Below are 13,221 nucleotides of genomic sequence, written 5' to 3' on the forward strand. Positions count from 1 at the left end.
GAACATTGAAGTACACTTACGTTTGTGCAACGTCTGATCAGACTAACAGCTTTTCCTATTAGCATAATAAATGAATTAGAGCACCAGAGACAAAGTTCATTAGGCAGATTCTTCCCCACGGGGAAATCATTTGGACAATGTGTTGTCTAACTACAGGAGACGACAGCGATGCATCACGCAGCCTCGACGGGTTTCATCCTCCCGCTTCACCCACTGAAGCCCTGCTGGTGTTTGCATTCTGCAGGAAACGACCTTTGTCACTTCAGTGCAGATGTTTTGTTCAAACAAAACAAAAAAAACAACAACTCATGACCTGTGATTTCTCCTCCTTCTTGTGCTCTGTGATTAGTCGTGACGGTGAACGACGTGCTTCAGACCGTAGCGGCCGGCGTGTCCATGCAGCGACGTGCCCTAAACACAAGTGGTTATCATGACACCACATCTCTTCACTGGCGCCGACTGGCTTAGTGTACTAAACAGTGTGGCCTCGGGGCTTAAGGTTTATCCCATTATCAGCTGCTCCCATCTCCCCCACTGCTCCCTCAGGTCAGGTTGTTTAACCGCTTCGGCTCAAAAACGGGTTATATTAAACATTGTTTCGTTCTTGCTCTTCCTGTGCTGAGGACACGTGCAGCGGCTTGTTAGGAGTCGTTTTTAATAATGAGGTTTGGTTAAATAGATTGCTGAACTGCTTCGGTTGCCCTACAAAGTCTTCTGGGTGAGCTTTGCATTTAAACATGAGGTATGCCTGTTAGTGCCGAGGCACTCTGGGATAATGGTCTCGGAGGACTGTGGCCCCTCTACAGGGAGCACACGTACAGTAAACCTGGGCCGCAGTCATTTACGTCAGAGGCAGTCGGAGCCACCATCATTTTCTTTGGTTGTCATGCGGGACGGTTACATTATGTATGACGGGGATTATAGGTCCGCAGGTACTGAGCACTGTATAATTTATAGAATGAGGACTGAAATATTTTCTACCCTTGAAACAGCATGACTGACTCTGGATCAAGGATGACCAGTGCAGAAGTTGAAGGAAATACATAAGTTTCATGACAGTTTAAAGTACAATCAGCGGAAAGGCAGGAAATGAAGTGTCTGCAAAAGGTTGAAGTGGCAAATCAGAGGTAGAAATTGGAGTTCATGCCCTCTCATCTTTTTCTTTTATTCAACTTCAGTGGGTAAAGTTCAGGAAAATTCATGGGTAGGTTATAAGCTGAACTTATTTGACACAAATCAAACCAAAAACTTTAAAGAAATCGTTTGACCTTTTCGGGAAATCAGCTCGTTTGCTTTCTTTGAGAGCGAGGTGACAAAATGAGCAATATGTCTCAGCATGAAATATTAAGCTACAGCCAAGAGTCAGTTCATGTAAAACCAAAACAATACACTTAAGTTTTTTGTACAGATAAACATTAGTGACATTGTGTTGATTGTGCCAGTAGCTGGATTTTGATACTTTTGGACACAGCCAATCCAGCTGTTTTATCCGTCTCCATGATTTATGGTGAACTCAGCTGACCCTCTCTTGGATTTAACTTCATATTTAATAGACAATTTTTGTCTATTACCAGATGGACTGGTATCGATCTTCTCATCCAAATCTTGGCAAGAAAGTGCTTTCTTAGCACAGCTTTCATAGAAATACAACTAAAAGTATTGCTGTTAAGGATCGAACATAACCAGAGTTTTGCAGAATCATGAAATATCTGCATTCTGTCATGGGACGACATGAAAGTAGCACTTTAGCACTTGTATGCATTCCTCATCCTGTTTTGTCTTTGTTCTTTGTCTACAGTAACCATGGCGATCAACCATGAAGCTGGAGCCAGACACACCCATCGCTTCCCTCCGTCAAAAAAAAGCCTCTCTGGTGCTACACTGAACGAACACCCTCTGAATATGTCAACCAAGTGCGAGGAAGCCCAAGGGACTGCTTAACACTCACTGTAAGTACACACACACACACACACACACACACACACACACACACACAGTGGTGATGGTGTGTACTCCTGACACTCAGACTATCAAACCCCAGAAGAGACAAACTGATCTTCAGCCGTGATTTCTGAATGAGTCATTTCCAAATTGTGCCCCGTCTGTTCAAATATTGTAAGTGAGGCATCTGCAGCCCCGCTACCCCTCCCCTGTCCCCCCCTCTGCACTCGTGGATGCTTTTAATTTTATTTGAAAGGATTTGTGTTTTTTTTTTACATCCTGTATGCTCTTTTTTCTTGCTGTGGGTTAATGCTCACGATTAATTTCAACTGAAATCTCAATATTGAAATGTACATACACTGACATTTACATGAATAAATTCACCAGGCACTGATTACTAAATGTATTCACCCTCCATCTTCAAGTATTTAAAGGTAGTATTTTGAATGTGTTTCAGACTGCCACATTAAATCTGATATTTTTACTACCTACATTTTTGCACGCTAAAAATGTTGCGGACGACTTACGAGACCTCGGCCTGCATCAGCAGATACAAATGAGCTCTCGACCATGAAGTAACAGGAGAAATGTGAATCCTCACACTGAGACCTCGAACACTCGGTGCTCAGTCAGGAGGCTTCAGAGCACAAGGTGGGCAGGGTTAACGGTACCACAAAAATTTGGATAATCTCAGGTAAGTAGCCAGTCATGGTCGTACATACTGAACTGTAAATACAGCACATCGTATAAACAGTTTTGACCTGAAATCATTTGAAACTCTACAGCGCTGCAATTACAGTGAAGTCCTTTTTTGAAGTGGAAATGAGGCTCGCTTTCCGATCTGAATCAGTTTTCAGTACTTTTTATATTTTTAAAGCCCTAATAATCCTTATTTATCAACCTTTATGACCTACGGAGCATTCGAGCATCTTTCCGTTCACCGTTTTGGGGCCTGTAACTGTACTGTTTGGGTTCAGTCTCAGTGCACCTGTCAACTTCACTTCCAACAGCAGCAGCAGGCGGCGTACCAACACTGAACAGCTGACAGACACATCTAGCGACGAGCTGGAGAATATAGTGGAGAGTTTAGCGGCTGAAGGGAAAGACATTTCCCTCAGGCGTTAGTGGAGACCAAGACAGAGGACGGTAACGTGACCCCCAACTGAACGTTGAAGTCTTTCAGTGTCTGCTGGATGTGTAAATAGTTAACTGCGCAGCTATTGTGTTCGCAACTTGTTCCCCTGAACAAATCTGTTAAATGTAGCTTTAAAATAAGTGATCTTTGCCACTTAGATGCAAATCCACTTTGATTGGATGAAGTTCTCTTTTTCTGGTTTGTACAGCTTTGGTCAGTTTACAAGTTTAATAGCTCATAAAGCACCAATCTGCAGCAGCACTATCTCATCATGATCGTTTTGTGAGCTTTGCATTCCTCTCCCTGTACGCCTCCGAGTTGACAACTGGTGTTTTCTATCAGAGGACGGAGCGTCGATGCCAAAAGCCGTTGCTTCAGTGCACTATAAATGAATAGTGCATGATTTTGTAGCAAATCCTCTGTCAGCCTCCTTTATTGAAATCATTTGCACATATGATTAGACAGGAATATGTTTCCAAGGCTGTGCATCATGTTCAGAGGCTTCAAAAGCCGTCAGATCAGATGTCACTCGGTCGTGCCAGACGATCTCTGCAGACAAAATGGACACCATGTACAGCGATGTGCGAGCACTTGATATCAACAGCCTCACTTCTCACTCGAGGACTCTGCGTGCGTGCGTGCGTGCGTGTGTGGACATTATCAGCAGATGTGGCATCTGCATGTACGCACAGACACTCACACCACTGTTTGATGCTGTTCCACTAACACTGTCAAGAGCTCTCCCTCTTCATCATCGCGAGGCTGTCCAGAACCATATCTCAAATGGAATTACAGCTCTTTGAACTCAGATTTTGTGTAGCTGTGCGTGTGCGTGCACTTGTCTTGTCTGTGGCTCTCATTTGCTTGAGAGTTTGTGTTCCTTTGTGCGTGTTCTTGTGTTTTAGTGGATCCATATCTATCCGTTTTTACTCCTTTTCTGTGTGGATGTTTGCTCGCAACAAAACACCCAAAGGACCGTCAGGTCAGTTCGTTGTCAGGCGAGCCAAATTCCCTGGCACAGATTAACAGAAGAGGCCAGCGCCAGCCTTTGAGGGCAAGAGTAGTGGGAGCAGTCACACCAATTAGGAACCAGCAACCCGACCACACAGTCCCACACTAACCCTGGCTGGCTCAAGATAACAGACACTCTAGCTCAGACAGATAGGCGTGCATATGGAGGGGGGGGGGGGGATGCTCGCCACATACCCACTCATAACTTGGTAGCTAATACATATGCAACGCGGCGCCAAACACCATCCATTAGCTGCAAACACAGGCTCGAGCGTGCCGCTAGAAGTGTCAAATATGCATGAGGGAGTGGAGGTCTGTGTCTCATAATTCCCGAGGCAATTAATACAATCGTTTCCAGGGCCAAGCACCTACAATGGCAAAACCTCAAACCTGTCTGCGGGCTTGTTGAATTTTTTAGGTGGACTAAATTACAGATACGTTGGCCAGAGGCTGGCTGTTATGGATTGGAGCCGTCTTGAAGCCGACGGCAGGTCATACATTGAGAATAGTCCGCGGTGATGTATGAGGCAGCGGGGCCGACACGTTCACAGTGGAGAACACTGTTTAAAACACAAAAATGCACGCAAAGCACAAAATCCTCTTCAGCCAATTGTGTTGAAGTTGTAATTGAGCTGTGATTTGGCGTTTGATTTATTTAACTGAATTGAGCATAAATTACAGGTTGTTTGATTATGACAGAAATTTAATCCTAAAAGTGTGGTGCTGTTTTCAGAGTCGTGAGGCATTTACGCCACACAAACATGGTATTTACAGACTTTACTGTCACTGAGAATGCTATTTTTTTTGTTCCCATCGCGTTGTCGTCTCCAGTATGTTGTAAAGCATTTAATTCTCTCGCTTTTTTTTGGTTCTGCAGATGTTTTTAGCCTCTAGTCAGATATTGATTGAAATGTTCAGCCTTGTGCGAGGAGAAGAGAGGCAGGGAGGTGGGACGGACTGGTATTGAGAGCCGTTCGGTAGGTGGGGAAGAAGTATTGATTGCACTTAAAGTGACAAGATTGAGAAGCCCCACTTTGACACATTATCCCTATTGCTGCCAACAGACGAAGTGCAGGCCGGAGGAGCGGCGCCAATTTTTTTTTCTGTGATCATGAATGGCCTGAGACCCCGCGAATCAGAAGTCCAGGCTGTGGCTGCTTGAAAATAAGTCAACCATTTTTCATAGCGCTGTGGTAATGTAAGGACTGACAGCTTATTTGATTTAAGAGGACAAGTAAACACTATGGAAATAAATAGGCTTCTTGCACATTCTGACAAGGCGAAAAGTTCTCACAGCTCCGGCAATAACACCCAGCCTGTGACGCGCACCGACAGGCAGTATATTTTAGGCGGCAGGTATTGCAGCCAGCCGGTTCGGGCTTCTACGGGATTTCGTTGTGCATAATTCACTGGTGAGGCATGAAGCTGATATAGCCTCTCCCCATCTTATGATCATCCATCAGGTAAAATTGCTTTCTTCTAACATTAGGCTGTCAGCGAGAAATAACAAATGTAGGCATGCAGAGCAACACATGATTACAGGGTAATAATGCCCCGGGGTCACGAGAACGTGACCTCATTCAGAGCGCCTCGGAGGGAGCAAGTGAAAGACTAGTTGAATTAGATGAGGAGTCACTGGGGGAACAGCTCATCTTCATCTAACGTGACTGCTGTCAGGTAGTGCACTGCTGTGATGTCAGTTTTATAATCATGGTCAAAAATGTTGTTTTCAATCACATGAAACCTACAGTGACAATTATGTTATGAAAGAAACGCTCGCGAAAAAATGGTTAAAAGAAAAAGTTGAAGGTATGCAGGCACATGACTGGAAAAAAAAAAAATTCTGTTGGGATCTTTGTCCACTGCTCAAAAACATCTCTTGGCAATAGTGGAGGGCTATTTCGAGCCCCACATTTGCTCTGATTGATATTGAGTAAATCCATCACTATAATCTTCCAGGAAATTGCACAGGCGTTTCCAGAGGTTTAATCGAGATATGGGTTGCACTCTCAGACTGAGTAGGAGTGAGAACAAGGAGGAAAATAAATTAAGGAGAGAGGCGAAAGACAGATGGAGGAAAGACCTGCACGGGCCGAGATACACAAAAGTAATAAATGGCTGGACAGATTATGGAGCGTTTGAGGAGAAGGAAAACACACACAAAAAATTAATAAGTAAACAAGATACAGTAATTGAATGGAGGGAAGAAGAGGGAAACGTTTGACACGCTTCAGTGGTCGCGGTTTTTTCCATCCCCTTGTTCCCCTTCCTCGGTGTCGTCTCTGGTTCCATGTGCTGCATAGCCAATTACCCATGGAAATAAGACAGGGAAAGCTAGTGTCACATGATTAACACACACACTTAACAAGCACCTATTTAGTCGCAGGAATGTGGATGCACATGAAAAGACGAAATGTTAAATATCTACTGCAGTAAAGATATTCTCAATGGACTGTAACGCCACATCTGTATCAGGTATTGTATTATAGCGTTCAAACGAAGCATGATTTTGCCCTCACCTAATAGTGTGAAGTGAAAGAATACAAGAGCAACAATAAAGTGGGGGACTGGTTTGTTGGATGGTATTTTCTTTCCTTTACTCAATGTGCAGAGTGTCATAGCAGGAGGTTGTGCACAAGCAAACACAGCATGGCGTACCATCACCGAGTATTTGCGGATGCGGTTGTGGGAGGCTTTGACTAAATTGTGATGTAGAATGTTTTGTTCTTCACAGGGAAGGACTCAAAAGCATTTTTCAATGTTTGAAGCTTCGGGGATGCAGTTACATTGCCGTCACAGCAAAGCGAGGATACATTGAGTTTCTTATATAGACTCTTTCTGTGTTCTGAATGGCGTACTTGTATACTAACCATACACTGTATATTAAAATGGGCTGTAGCTTCTGGGTCTGAAAAATGACGCAGATGCAGAAGTGTCTTAAACTGCGATGCCACCGAGTGCCTCCAGAAGTGGCTCCAAAAAGCCTCCGGCTCCATAGACTCCTGCTCAACTTTCTCATAAAATTCTCAGTCAATAAAATTTTTCCACGAGTTATCGCAGTGTGGCTACATGCAGAAAGGGGCGGGGCCACCGCCGTAAATAATTTTCAAATGAAGGCTTCTGAGGAAGTTGCAGCTGTTCCTGAACACAACAAAAAGGTTTATTTTTCACTAATGCTGCTGGACAAAAGAATCAGTGTGTCTATTGAGTGTTAAACATAGGGTACGAAAACACATTGATTTCTGGGTGAAATAATTAAAGCTGCAGATATTTTGGCAGGTGATGTGTTCACATGCTGAGGTTATTTCCTGTCAGTGTGTTTCCAACATGTTCATGTTTACAATAACACTACTCTGTCAAAACCCTGCGCTACACGGGTAAGAGTCCTAACATGCAAGATCACTATTTGTTAGTGTGCTAAGGGAAGTGTGTTATTTGCAACACAGCAACTGAATCGCCCTGATAATATTTCCAACATCTATACGGTAAATTATAAAAAAATGTATGTCAGGTTTTCAGCCGTTTTGGTTTCCAGTCGAGTGAAAAAAAGACAAATGAGAAAAAAAAAAAAAAGCTGCAGTGCAACTGTTGCTCTTTGCATTCAAAAGGTCCTTCACCCTGAAGACTGTGGAGCTCAGCTTGTGTCCACCGTTGCCAGCGAAAGTGAAACCAAGTGGCTGAGAGGCACATTCCTGCTTGACAAGTCCAATGTGACAGCAGACTCTGCTCACCCTTGGGTAGTTTAGTGTGCGCGCGCGCGCTTGTGAACAAGTAACAATGATGTGCAAATTGTTTTCTCAGAACAACTTTGTTCTCTTTAAAATTCCACCTTTGATACGTTTTATTTGTTACTTACATTTTTCTTTTCAACACCCTCTCAGCTCCTAATCAAATCGCAGGAGGCACTGGGGAATTTATGTGCATACATACATCTTTAATATTATGAATAGTATGAATTTCTCTGACACGGCAATATATTTTAATCATCTGAGGATTTTAGTGATTGAAATGAGGAGGTTTTCCAGCTGGGGTGGGAGTAGCGACGCTCGGCTAAATGTGCGCAGTGGCTAAACAGTGTGTAGGTTGGTGTCGTTGTCTGCTGCGAGCACTTGCATGGTTGTTTGTTTTGTGTGTTACTACCTGTGTGTAATGAGCCTCTGACCCTGTGTGGATCACTTCCCTTCTTGGTTTTAATTAGGTTGTAAATGTCAACATATGAGCCATTCTCTTCCGCTGCGTGAAGCATGTGTGCAGTGTTTGTTGTTTGCCTCGCTGGATGAAAAAGGACCACCGTTCATCTCTGGTCACATGTTGACTCGGACAATTAGAGAACCGGAGTGACTCCAAGGCACGGCCGAGAATAGCTACTCGAGGAGTCTTTCTACTTCCTGACCTCCATTCCTCCCCGACGTGCATCACAACAGAAGCTGGAGATACGTGTCCTGGCAACCACCAATTAAGGCCACATATCCTTCACTTAAGGGCTATTGCTTAATCAAAGCTCTGGGAATAATGAGCTAAAGTAAACAGTAATTATTGCAACCAGGTCATTGATTACAGTTCTGTTTCTGACTTGGCCCCATGGGAATTTCTAGGGAAAGGGAAGATCTCCAAATATCTGCTTGATTGTAACATGCGACCTTTTGGCTTGTAATAAAAGCCATTTATCACGCCGTATTTGCCTCAGGTTTTATTCACAGTGCTTTCAGCCGAACACGTGTTCCCGAATCCTTCCGTGTTCAGCCGTGGAGATTGTTGAAGCCTCCTCCCCATCAAACACGCATTTCACACGCAACCATTTATACAGCACGTGATGATTGATCCATTCAGCTGACTCGTATCGGCACTGTGAATTATTCATGTCATATAGATTTGTCCTCCACATGAGGAAGAGGGGAAAGACATGACTGTGCAAGCCGCAGTCACATTAGGAAGAGATCGGACTTGAGAATGGGACGCAGCTTAACAGAAATCCAGGAGCAAGAGGTCAGTCGCACAGACAGAGATTTTGTTAATGATGTTCAGCTGGTGAAAACCAACTCGAAACCTCCTGGTTTACGCAAATGGGCCTCGGGTCTAAGCTCTGTTCATGGTAGGAGTGTGATGTTGGACAGATCGAGCTGTATTCTCTGGCACACACACAGGCTGTAAACTGTAGCTAACTAGCAAGGCACCCACCAACTATGTGTGGGCAAGGAGTGTGTCAGTGTATGCATTTTTTTTTTTTACCTTCTTTAAAGTTACCCTCCAGACATGTTTTAAGATGTATATAGAATACTCTGCTTTAAAATGTCTCAGTGGAAGAATCTGTGAATTTGCAAATATATTTCATTTGTAAAGTTTAACTGTTGGATGAAGATGTCTCTTACTTCACTGTAAAGTCCATTCTTGGTGTTCGCGCACTGAAAGTTTGCAGTTTTCACATCGTATTTGTGTGCGTTGAAGTCGATTAAGATTTGCTTTCAGGTGGTTTGTGATGTCACAAATCATGCTCTGAGGCCTGTCCCTTCAAAATCTGATTTTCAGTGACCTCAGAAACGTTCCCTCTTCAACAGATCGAAAACAGCTTTCTAGTTTAAAACTCTGCAACATTCAACTGTAGTAACAAGTGGAAAAACACATCTTTGAGTTGATCAACAACATCGCTTTCTGCACTAACTGTGACTGGAAACTACTGTATGATTAAGATGAAGGAAAGGTCATGTTGTGGCAAACAAACTGTGGTAAGTGTTTGGGCAACTGAAACACTTGGCTGAAGTTTAAGAAAGGTCAAGGTTTTTGATGATAGAAATTGAATTTTTTTTTTTTTTATCTCCGTGACCATTCTCGTCTCCCTCGACTACACACAGGCCGCTACTTCCAACTTGACTTTACCATTGGACTAAATGGTGATGTGAAGTCACATTAGGATGTAGTTCTTAGAGATATCACCTCAAGATTGGGCAAACATTTTTCTCTAATGATTCCTAACTTGCATGAATCTAAATCACTTCATTCATAACACTGAATTGACTCTTCCTCCAAGATCCTGTTTAAAAAAAAAAAAATTTAAAAGCTTCCGCTGCATACTTTTAACAAGCATTAAGTGGCAGATGTGTTCATTTCAGTTTTGAAACGTCACATGGGAATTTTTGGAAGACACTGGTTTTATCTCCAATATGATCCTGGCCAAGGAGCTGCTAACAGAGGACATTAGCAGATCAATCTACACAGTGCTCTGGTTGGGTAATGACTAAAGGTATTATGTTTGTACACCATTCATCTGCGGGAGGGGGGGGGGGGGGTTGGAGCCATCATAACGAGTGGCTGGTCATCTGAACATGAGCAGTGGGACACGATGAAGCTGCCCTCTGACATCATTACCGTTCATTGTGGCCATTATCATTAAAACGGATGCTCTCGTAAAAACACACATTACCTGTCAGTGCACATGCACTGCACTTATCTTAAACAATCTTTTATTACTAGCCTTTTTCCTATTTTCACCGAATCAGTAACGAGGAGAGTCTGAGGCATTTTTTATTACGAGCCTTTTTCCTATTTTCACCGACTCAGTAACGAGGAGAGTCTGAGGCATTGGAATTTCCATACACGTTACATCCAGCCCATGTGTATGGGCATCATGAAAAATGCAATTTTCTGCGTGACTTCCTTCTCTTCAAGATGTCAGCTGTGTGAAAGAGAGAACGTGTGCCACCTATAATTGCATCGACGCTGACATTTCTCACGATTTTGTTCCCGAACCTCGGCGTAAAACTTTGTTCAGTCTTCACTCACAGCCTGGATGGGCCGAACAATAAAGAACGCGTATCAAAATCGTAAAAATAAAAAAAGAGTGAAGAAAACCTGTTTTTATACCATGGAAATAATGACACTAAAAAGGTTAATAAAAACAACAGAGGAGCCAAGTAGTGTGCCAACGTAAGAATGTTTCAATTATGGTTGTGATTGCCAAAATATAAAGCTCGTTTATCCCTCATTTCAACACAAGTCTGTGATTAATTACAAAGCAAGAAAGTTCGGTTGAATTCTGTTTGGGGACAGGAAAGCTAATTTTCACTCTGTTCATGTTATCGTCTGCTCTGTCTCAATAACCCAATAACCTGATGTATACATGTTTACTTTTTGGAAATTCTGCTGTCCATCGAGAATCAGCTTTTCATTTTAAAAGTTCCACACTTTTCATGGGAATTACTCAAACAGAAAGAATTAAAAGAATTTGAGGGGAAAACTCCCTTTAAAAAGTGCAACTGTGACACTAACTTCGAGTTTTCTGTTTGTGTGAAACGTCCCACTGTGACCACAAAATAATAGCAAGGAGGACCAGAGTTCAACAAAGAGCAGACCCAGAACATCCTCGTTCTCTGACAGTAGAGTACATAACAGGGATTTGTTGCAGGGTTACATCTGCCTCCCTGCTATTTCGTATCCAGATACTCATCCATCTGAAAAATTCAAGTCCTCCAAAGGGTTTTCACGATCAGCCACAGGAGTTAAAGCACTCCGAGGCCGAATCAAGCACTCGCATCAGTGACAGAGTTTTCTTCAATTTTTGCTCTACATAGCCGAACCTTTGGCTGCCCGTGTTAGATCAATGTTTTGACATGAATATAGACCCGTGGAGAGTTTCAGCCAGCCACACGGTGTCCAAGATGTTCAATTTATGACAGCCCTCACTCCTGTGAGGGTTTCGATTCAGCACATCAATAGCACTTAGTAATTTCTAAACAGAATGAGTGAGCGGCCGGTGGGGAGTCTAGAAGAAGAGAAAATGAACCGAGAAGCTCTCGCTCCCTGTCCCACCACATTTTCTGTGACAGGATTATTCCTGGCACAGTGACACGCAGTAAATGTCACTCTTCTTCTCGTCTCTGCTCTCTGGTGAGAGGGCAGCCTCTCAGGGCACTTCTGCAACACATTTGTGAAAATAAAACTGTAACGAAGGATCCGACGCACAGAACTTAACACGGCGCTTCTCTGGATGTTTCCGTGCGTGGTCTCTCCACATTCTCCAGTGGCGTGATGTCGGCGCACAGCAACGCGAGGCCTTCAATCTGCAGCCAGAGAGCCTCAGCAGGACAATGAGCCGATTTTGGGTGAGAGAAAAGGGTACACGTCTCAGTCCTGAATGTGAGGTGTCAGCATTTGATTAATGCCTGACATCACTGTGCATATCGACTCGGGCAGGCTGATAAACGGAGAAATTGCTGATGGATGGCCACCTTCCTCCAAGATCAGCCTCATTTCTCTCCTTGGGATGTAGGCAATACAGAAACTAGCGCTTTTTTTTGGTGTTTTTTTTTTTTTTACATTTAAAGACTTTTTGTGTATCACATTGGAGATCTTATTATCTTTTAGTCTTTCAGGTGGCCCTGACTTTGCACACTCTTTCATGAAACAGTTTGAGTACTAGACACGTGCAGCTTTTGAGATACAGATTGAATTTCTTGACACAAAATACTATAACACACGATAGCTCATCTAAGTGGAAACCAAGTTTTCAGTAAAGCCTCAAAAAATGTGCAATGGGGGCTTTTACTTGTGCAAAAATAGGTATAGTGTGCATTGAGATGAACACGTCACTAAAGCACAGCTGTCGATTGCATCATATTCAGATGACCTAAAAAAATACATTAGCTGGATGATGATTACGACGGCTCGAGCAAAGGGACTTAAAATAAGGGTTCAAAAAGAGTCAAAGCATCCAGAAAACAGATGCATCATAAATTACTTCTCTCATCTTAAATTCACAGACTTTGCGATCACTCTGCACCTGGGAGAAATTTTCAGGTTTCATTAAGAGAAATCTGATTCAGCTATTAAAAAAATGAACGACAACTAAACATCTTCGTGGGGTCATTACCAAGAGCACACTCTGCATATTATAGTCAGTGCAAATTTTTCTCAAGAGGGCCAACTGTTGCTTTCATTTACCCTGAGGGTATGGCTGTTAGGAAGATTTACCCCATCTTGCAGGTACCTGCAGTTGAGTTGAGGAGATTCCCAGCGGAGTGGAGTAAATGAAATGTCAGCATCTATGTGACGTGTGATGAAAATGAATGGGGTCCCACACGACGGGAGAGACAGAGAGGGGGAGGGAGGTTAAAGTACAGTCTAGTTGACTGTCATGTTTG

The 13,221-nt window shown here is 43.1% G+C and overlaps 1 protein-coding gene across 2 annotated transcripts in view; it reads left to right on the top strand.

The window, feature by feature from the left end:
* Positions 1 to 13,221, top strand: part of chrm2a (cholinergic receptor, muscarinic 2a) — a 68,401-nt gene that overhangs the window by 27,853 nt on the left and 27,327 nt on the right. For both annotated transcript variants that reach the window (XM_069711049.1, XM_069711051.1), the window contains exon 2: positions 1,799 to 1,949. The gene's annotated coding sequence lies outside the window, so the exon portion shown is untranslated. The remainder of the gene's footprint in view (positions 1 to 1,798; positions 1,950 to 13,221) is intronic.

Source organism: Brachyistius frenatus, unplaced genomic scaffold (assembly GCF_029030835.1).
Source record: "Brachyistius frenatus isolate BFR_SWC_R1_liver_20210118 unplaced genomic scaffold, ASM2903083v1 Contig_96, whole genome shotgun sequence".
NCBI classification, from domain to species: domain Eukaryota; kingdom Metazoa; phylum Chordata; class Actinopteri; family Embiotocidae; genus Brachyistius; species Brachyistius frenatus.